This window comes from Pseudorca crassidens, chromosome 4, assembly GCF_039906515.1.
Source record: "Pseudorca crassidens isolate mPseCra1 chromosome 4, mPseCra1.hap1, whole genome shotgun sequence".
Taxonomy (NCBI): domain Eukaryota; kingdom Metazoa; phylum Chordata; class Mammalia; order Artiodactyla; family Delphinidae; genus Pseudorca; species Pseudorca crassidens.
The window spans coordinates 40,433,230-40,442,636 of record NC_090299.1 but is presented as its reverse complement, the minus strand read 5'-3'; positions in this window follow the sequence as shown (position 1 = coordinate 40,442,636).

Here is a 9,407-nt window from a genome sequence, read left to right as displayed (position 1 = left end):
TTCCCATAATGCACTTGCATGACGCTGCAATGGCTCAATAAACATTAGCCATCGTCTTGTACCCATCATCTTCTTTTCCTTCTTAGGCTGACAGGGACATAGAGCACTTTGATGAAGGAGAGTCACCCCTTTTAGTTTTGGGGTTGAACACTTTTCTCCACCCCAGACAGTGTTCAACTTAAAGAGCCCATTCATCTATTAGTTCAATAGATTAATGTATTAAACACTTTATATGTACCAGGTGCTGTGCTATTTGCTAGTTCCTGAGGTTACACATTTTCTGGGCTTGAATCTCATCCATGATTTTGTTCTTGGAACAAGGTCCATTTACTTTGGTCCCTGGGGAGCTGTCCCTGCCCATTGCCCTCTCTATCCCCCAACTCTCCTCAACTGAGTTAAGGTTCCCATTGCACAGTACTATTTCTCCATGGGCTCTGGAATTCAACTCTGTGATTTTCGGCAGGTAATTTCTTTCCCCTGTGACTTAGTTTTCCTATCTGTATAATGAGCCTTATAATAGCACCCATGTCATTGGTTTTGTGCTGGTCACTTACCAGTTTGGTCTCAGATCCATTACTCACCTTTCCTCTCAATATTTAATTCCTAGGCTCTCTTACCTCTTGGTGTGTTCAGTTAATGGTAGGCACTGGAAAGAGATTGGAGTGCCATGGAAGGGAGAAGTCATGTGGTTGGAGTCATTCTTTCAGGGTCCCAGTTCCTGATGGGTAGCCTCCATTGTGGATCCAGTTTCTTCTGTTGTTCTGGCTCCTCAGCTCTGATAACATACACCCTGGTCCTGTGTCTCCCAACCTATAACACCCTAGGTGTGGTTGTGTCCTCATATTTCTGCTAATCTATGGGTTGTCTTCCCATTCTCTATTTGGTTATTCAGATTTCCCAGTACATTTGTAACTAGATTTCTGTATTAAATTCTTTCTATTGGATTACCTATCAATAGAATGAGCCCTATATTCTTCCCTGATATACAGTTTTTTGAGACTACAGTGGATTCATGTATATATATAAAGCTCTTTAGGTAGTTAATAGCACATAGTAAGCATTCAACACATTTTAGTTATTTCATTTTATTGGAGAATTTACCATGTCATACTATAACTTTTGGTTTATTCTATATGTATCTCCTCTGTGAGTTCCCTCTGTGAAGGACCCCGTACCCCAATGTTCATTCCCCTCAACATCTTAAGGGCACTCCTTACTGAAGCTGAGATTTTTCTCTCTTTTCAATTGATTTATGATACTTTTTAAAACACTAAGATGTTCTCTGAACTTTGGTTCTCTGAATCTGGTCCTGCTTGAATGACTGTATAATGTGAACTGTGTGATTATGCACTAAGACATAATGTTTTCTATGTTTATTATAGATGGACTCTACCTATAATACCTACTTATTCCTTGAGAAGAGTAAAACTTCAAATATCAGAGTCTAGGCATTTTAAATTACACTTGACCAGAGTTTTACCATTCCTTATATTCTGTAGAAGGAGACAAATAACAAGGAGATTCAGTTAAGTGCAATGGTTTTTAATTGAACTTTTACTATTAATATGATCTAGGTATTCTGTTGAATGCCTGAAACACCCACATGAACAGGACATGAATCACAGTCTTCAAAATGCAACTGTCCAGATGAAAAACAGAAATCTCTACAGTTATGACAGAGAACTGTGTCATATCAAAAGTGTTTTGTGAGCAGAGGGAGGAAGTAATAATTTTGCCAGAGTAGAGATTTAAGGAATTTGGAAATGAGGCTTGAAGGAGATGACAATTGAGTTGATAGCAGAGATTTTTTACAACTACATTTCAGGTACCTTATCTCTGAGGTTTCTTTACCTCAACTTCTCTGATTAGGTTAAAGTCTCCCATAGCATTCAGTTACACACCTGTGGAAAGAGCATTACTACTTTTAGTAAGGACTCTAAGATTTTACATGGTTCAGGGCCAACAAAGCAAAATTATATTTTGCTTGGTATGTTACACTTACTATAATGTTAATATTACTGTAACTATTACTATACTGCTATAAATACTGCTACTGCAACTACTTCTACCATTGCTACTATTACTATTTTTAGAAATACTTTCTACTACTACTATTACTGCTACTACTAATACTACTGTTTTTACCAGGCATCATTTTAAATTTTTATATATTTAATATAAGAGATTGTATCAATTTTTAAGAAGGAGTTTCAAGAGTACTGATGAAAAAAATGATCAATTTACTAGAAAAATTCAGTCAACAAAATTATTCCATTTTCCAGAGAATTCTAACAATTCCAGTTCCAATTATGAGTGGTTGTCCTGTTTCTCCTTTCTTTATGTTTCTTGGTAAATATTATTTTATTCATGACAATCATCTGTCCCAGCAAAATGGTAGTCTTTTTTGGGTCAATAACTAAATCTTTTCTTTGTATCTTTCTAAACTACTCTACAGTATTTTGCATACTGAATCATGCCAATTATCTGCTGGAGGATAAACTATTTGTATACAGTTCTCTCTAGTCATGAAATTTTCTTCTAGTTCCTCAAATGTAATCTAATGACTTGCCATTTGATACCTCAGTGTCTTGCACATGTTCTTCTCTCAAATGGGAACCTCCTTTTCTCTTCTTACTGGTCAACCCCCAGGCATTCTAATGTTCAGTTCAAAGGTCTTCTCACCTGAAATCATTTCCTTAGCTTGAGGTGTGGGTTAGATGCCAACTTTCCATTTCCTGCACGTTCTGTGTTCCCTCTTTTCTATCCTGTATTACATGTTCAATGCATGAAATACAGTAGAGCCTTGAACAACATGGATTTGAACGGCATGGGTCCATTATTATGCAGCTATTTTTCAATAGTAGATATTACAGTACTACACAATCCATGGTTGGTTGAATCCACAGATGTGGAACCGAGGCTATCAGAGGCACCGTGTATAAGGAGGGCCAACTATAAGTTATACGCAGATTTTCAGATGTTCGACCATGTGATGGGTCAGCGTCCCTGATCCTGGAATTGTTCAAGGATAAACTGTATAACGATTTATCATATATGATCATATACTCAGTGATTTACTTGGGTATCAACCCCTCTATACTATAAACTCTTTGAGAGAAAGGATTCTGTATTCTTGGTATTAAATACCCTCCTTGGCACACAGTAAGTATTTGTGGAATGGATGAAGGAATAAATGAACTTATGTTCAGAGACCACACTGAACAGGGATAATTTTTTTTCCCCAGTCTGAATCTTTCTATGGATGGAATTCATCTGGTTGCATTGTAATTGTTTTGTTCATTTCCAAATCCGGCTCCACTAAAATATATATAAATACATGTGTATGTGTATGTGCTATAGGCCTTAGGGACAGTGGTGAAAATATTTCACTCAATTTGGCAGAGCAAGAAGAATGAGATTGGAGAACACATCAAACATTAGCAGTTCACTGAGGGAGCTGGAGTCTTCATTTCCAATCCAAGAACTAGATATGTTCTCAGGATGGGAAGGACACAGTGTAATAATGTCATGTGAGAATCTCAGTGGCAACATTAATGAGAAATGGTCTCTCTCAGGTTTGAATGGCGTGAGTTCAGAAAGGCCCTGTGAGGTTGAGTCTGTTTTAAATATCTCTCTGCTTGAATCATCTTGGTACCAGCTCCTCCAAACTCAGGGTGACTTGGAGAGTTTTCTCTTTCTGGAATCAAGTGTACATGTTGGCCAGGATAGGTGAGACAAGGGCAATCCTGGCTTAGCTATTCCTGGAGGAATGTTATAATTAATTGGGTAAGAAAGTTTGAAAGAAGTGACTCAGAAAAACAAGATGATGCCTTCAAACAATTTACCTTCAAATGAAATTACCTTCATTTTACCTAGAAGCCATCTTTTGGCTTCTAAACATCTAAGGAGTTTGGACTGAGATCTGCAGTGCAGAAGAAATCTCATAGCCCATAACAGAAAAACAAAAGCTGAGCAGTACTAGGGTTCAAGAGATGGGATAGGAGCAGTAAATACTACTTTTCCTCACCCCCACTCTGGTTTCACTATCTGGATTGAAAAATATGATAAAAGGGTAATGCAAATAAGGTCTAAATATCAACTGTTGATTGATAGTGGCAAGATTGGTGGGCATGGCTTAGGGAGACAGCAAAACACACTGCCTAACTGACTTAATCATAAGCAATGCTGGATTGCAAGACAGAAGCATTCTCTCTTAATCCCATCCCAGCATTAAGCACCTACCACGTGTCCCACACATTGTTTAAATGATCCAATAGTGGTCCTTACTACAACATAACATGTTCTAGATACCACTGATATCCTCGGACTCAGGCACAAATCCACATTCTGATTATCTGAGTTTGTAATTGAGCTCCACCATTTGCTAGCTTTGTGACCGTAGGCAAATTACATAATTCTGTGACTGAGTTTCTTAAATAAGGCATAAAATGGAGATAATAGCAGTACCTACTTCATAAAGTGTCATGAGGATTAATTAATTAGGACATGCAATACAGAACATAGTTTATATATTACACTGCACTTAAAAAGCAGTGTGTGACTTAACAAGTAGTGTGTGTGATATTATTATTTTCACAGATTAAAAAGCAAGAGAAGAAAATCCTGCACATCCTTTTCCCCTAAAGCAACCACTGTTTTGATCTATTTCACTGTTGGTTTACCTTTGCCTAGAACTTCATATAAATGGAATCATACAGTATATACCTTTTTGTACTTGTTTTTATTTCAGCACAATGTTTTGAGATTCATTCCAAATTATTGCATGTATCAAGAGTTTGTTACATTTCCAAAGCAGTTTGTACCATTTGACGCACTCACCACAGTGTATGAGAGTTCCAGTCGCTCCTTAACCTCAACACTTGGTATGTTTGGTCTTTAAAATTGTAGCCACTTTAGTGTGTAGCAGTATCTCCATGTGATGTTAATTTCTACTTTCCTGATGACTAATGATGTTGAGCACTTTGTCATGCACTTCATGATCATTTGCCTATCTTCCTTTGTGAGATGTCTGCTCAAGTATTTTACTTTCCACCCACCCCTGCCATTTCTCTATAGGTTTCTTGACTTTTTATTTTTGAGTTTTAGATGTTCTTTATATATTCTGGATACAATCCTTTATCCAATTTATACTCCAAATATTTTCTTCCATTGTGTGACTTTAGTCATTTTTTTGATTGTGTCTTTTGATTAATAAAAGTCCAAATTTTTTAAAACAATCTTTATTGGAATATAATTGCTTTACATCGTTGGTTATTTTCTGCTGTATAACAAAGTGAATGAATTATATGTATATATATATCCCCATATCCCCTCCTTCTTGCATATCCCTCCCACCCTCCTCATCCCACCCCTCTATGTGGTCACACAGCACCAAGCTGATCTCCCTGTGCTGCAGCTGCTTCCCACCAGCTATTTTATATTTGGTAGTATATACATCAATGCCACTCTCTCACTTCGTCCCAGCTTACCCTTCCCTCTTCCTGTGTCCTCAAATCCATTCTCAATGTCTGTGTCTTTATTCCTGTCCTGCTCCTAGGTTCTTCAGAATCATTTTTTTCTTTTTTTAGATTCCATATATATGTGTCAGCATATGGTATTTGTTTTTCTCTTTCTGACTTACTTCACTCTGTATGAAAGACTCTAGGTCCATCCACCTCACTACAAATAACTCAATTTCATTTCTTTTTTATAGCTGAGCAATATTCCATTGTATATATGTGCCACATCTTCTTTATCCAGTCATCTGTTGATGGATATTTTGGTTGTTTCCATGTCCTGGCTATACTAAAAACTGCTGCATTGAACATTTTGATACATGACTCTTTTTGAATTATGGTTTTCTCAGGGTATATGCCCAGTAGTGGGATTGCTGTGTCATATAGTAGTTCTATTTTTAGTTCTTTAAGGAACCTCCATACTGTTTTCCATAGTGGCTGTACCAGTTTACATTCCCACTAACAGTGCAAGAGGGTTCCCTTTCCTCCACACCCTCTCCAGCATTTAACATTTGTAGATTTTTTGATATAGTCATTCTGACTGGTGTGAGGTGATACCTCATTGTAGTTTTGATTTGCATTTCTCTAATGATTAGTGACATTTAGCATCCTTTCATGTGTTTGTTGGTAATCTGTAGATCTTCTTTGGAGAAATGTCTATTTCGGTCCTCTGCCCATTTCTGGATGGGGTTGTTTGTTTTTTGATATTGAGCTGCATGAGCTGCTTGTATTTTTTGGATACTAATTCTTTGTCGGTTGTTCCATTTGCAAATATTTTCTCCCATTCAGAGCTTTGTCTTTTCATCTTGCTTATGGTTTCCTTTGCTGTGCAAAAGCTTTTAAGTTTCATTAGGTCCCATTTGTTTATTTTTGTTTTTATTTCCATTTCTCTAGGAGGTGGGTCATAAAGGATCTTGCTGTGATTTATGTCATAGAGTGTTCTGCCTATGCTTTCCTCTGAGAGTTTTATAGTGTCTGGCTTTACATTTAGATCTTTAATCCATTCTGAGTTTATTTTTGCGTGTGGTGTTAGGAAGTGTTCTAATTTCATTCTTTTATATGTAGCTGTCCAGTTTTCCCAGCACCACTTATTAAGAGGCTGTTTTTTCTCCATTGTATATTCTTACACCCTTTGTCAAAGATAAGGTGACCATACGTGCATGGGTTTATCTCTGGGCTTTCTATCCTGTTCCATTGATCTATATATCTGTTTTTGTGCCAGTACCATATTGTCTTGGTTACCATAGCTTTGTAGTATAGTGTGAAGTCTAGGAGCCTGATTCCTCCAGCTCCATTTTTCTTTCTCAAGATTGCTTTGGCTCTTCAGGGTCTTTTGTGTTTCCATACAAATTCTGAAATTTTTTCTTCTAGTTCTGTGAAAAATGCCATTGGTTGTTTGATAGGGTTTGCATTGATTCTGTAGATGGCTTTGAGTAGTATAGTCATTTTCACAATGTTGATACTTCCAATCCAAGAATATGGTATATCTCTCCATCTGTTGGTATCATCTTTAATTTCTTTTATCAGTGTGTTATAGTTTTCTGCATACAGGTCTTTTGTCTCCTTAGGGTAGGTTTATTCCTAGGCATTTTACTCTTTTTGTTGCAGTGGTAAATGGGAACGTTTCCTTAATTTCTCTTTCATATTTTTCATCATTAGTGTATAGGAATGTAAGACATTTCTGCGCATTAATTTTGTATCCTGCTACTTTGCCAAAATTCATTGATTAGCTCTAGTAGTTTTCTGGTAGCATCTTTAGGTTTCTCTATGTATAGTATCATGTCATCTGCAAACAGTGACAGTTTTACGTCTTTTCCAATTTGGATTCCTTTTATTTCTTTTTCTTCTCTGATTGCCATAGCTAGGAATTTCAAAACTATGTTGAATAATAGTGGTGAGAGTGGATAACCTTGTCTTTTTCCTGATCTTAGTGGAAATGGTTTTAGTTTTTCACCTTTGAGAACAATGTTGGCTGTGGGTTTGTCATATATGACTTTTATCATGTTCAGGTAAGTCCCCTCTATGCCTACTTTCTGGAGAGTTATTATCATAAATCAGTGTTGAATTTTGTCAGAAACTTTTTCTGCATCTATTGAGATGATCTTATGGTTTTACTCCTTCAATTTGTTAATATGGCTTATCACACTGATTGATTTCTGTATAATGAAGAATCCTTGCATTCCTGGGATAAACCCCACTTGATCAAGGTGTATGATCCTTTTTATGTGCTGTTGGATTCTGTTTGCTAGTATTTGGTTGAGCATTTTTGCATCTCTATTCCTCAGTGATATTGGCCTGTCATTTTCTTTTTTTGTGACATCTTTGTCTGGTTTTGGTATCAGGGTGATGGTGGCCTTGTAGAATGAGTTTGGGAGTGTTCCTCCCTCTGCTATACTTTGGAAGAGTTTGAGAAGGATAGATGTTAGGTCTACTCTTAATGTTTGATAGAATTCACCTGTGAAGCCATCTGGACCTGGGCTTTTGTTGGAAGATTTTTAATCCCAGTTTCAATTTCAGTGCTTGGGATTGATCTGCTTATATTTTCTATTCCTTCCTTGTTCAGTCTCAGAAGGTTGTGCTTTTCTAAGAATTTGTCCATTTCTTCCAGGTTGTCCATTTTATTGGCATATAGTTGCTTGTAATAATCTCTCATGATCCTTTGTATTTCTGCAGTGTCAGTTGTTACTTCTCCTGTTTCACTTCTAATTCTGCTGATTTGAGTCTTCTCCCTTTTTTTCTTGATGAGTCTGGCTAATGGTTTATCAATTTTGTTTATCTTCTCAAAGAACCAGCTTTTAGTTTTATTGATCTTTGCTATTGTTTCCTTCATTTCTCTTTCATTTATTTCTGATGTGATCTTTATTATTTTTTCCTTCTGCAAACTTTGGGGACTTTTGTCCTTCTTTCTCTAATTTATTAAGGTGTAATGTTAGGTTGTTTAACTGAAATGTTTCTTGTTTCTTGAGGTATGATTGTATTGCTATAAACTTCACTCTTAGAACTGCTTTTATTGCATCCCATAGGTATTGGGTCATAGTGTTTTCATTGTCATTTGTTTCTAGGTAATTTTTGATTTCCTCTTTGATTTCTTCAGTGATCTCTTGGTTATTTAAAAGTGTATTGTTTAGCCTCCATGTGTTTGTATTTTTACAGTTTTTTTATTCCTGTAACTGATATGTAGTCTCATAGTGTTGTGGTTGGAAAAGATACTTGATACAATTTCAATTTTCTTAAATTTACCAAGGCTTGATTTGTGATCGAAGATGTCATCTATCCTGGAGAATATTCCATGTGCATTTGAGAAGAATGTGTAATCTGCTGTTTTCCAATGGAATGTCTTATAATTATATATTAAGTCCAACTTTTTAATATGTCATTTAAAGCTTGTGTTTCCTTATTTATTTTCAGTTTGAATGATCTGTCCATTGGTGAAATTGGGGTGTTAACGTTCCCTACTGTTAATCTGTTACTGTCAATTTCCCCTTTTATGGCTGTTAGTATTTGCCTTATGTATTGAGGTGCTGTTATATTGGGTACATAAATATTTACAACTGTTGTATCTTCTTCTTAGATTGATCTCTTGATTATTATGTAGTGTCTTTCTTTGTGTCTTGTAATAGACTTTATTTTAAATTCTATTTTGTCTGATATGAGAATTGCTACTCCAGCTTTCTTTTGATTTCCGTTTGCATGGAATATCTTTTTCCATCTTCTCACTTTCAGTCTGTATGTGTTCCTAGGTCTGAAGCGGGTCTCTTTTAGACAGCATATATACGTGTCTTGTTTTTGTATCCACTCAGACAGTCTGTGTCTTTTGGTTGAAGCATTTAATCCATTTACATTTAAGGTAATGATAAATATGTATGATAAATATGTATGTTCCTTTTACTT